The sequence below is a fragment of the Mesitornis unicolor genome, unplaced genomic scaffold, assembly GCF_000695765.1.
Source record: "Mesitornis unicolor isolate BGI_N332 unplaced genomic scaffold, ASM69576v1 scaffold29715, whole genome shotgun sequence".
NCBI lineage: Eukaryota > Metazoa > Chordata > Aves > Mesitornithiformes > Mesitornithidae > Mesitornis > Mesitornis unicolor.
In genome coordinates, this window is record NW_010185289.1 from 456 (window position 1) to 668 (window position 213).

The following is a 213-nucleotide window of genomic DNA, read 5'->3' on the forward strand; positions in this document are numbered from 1 at the left end:
AGACCTCCCTGGGACGGGAGGGCCTTCTGCGGCGGGGGGGAACGCGTCAAAGATGCGCTGGTGAAGTTTATTTGGTTTGAGCCCTTATCCCAACGCTTTTGGAGTGACAAACTGCTTTCAGGCGTGGGTTGTCATTACAAATTTGGTAACTGCCAAAAGCTGATACGCAGCTGAAATGACTGGCGGGAAAAATCGAAGAGGGGGAGAAAATCT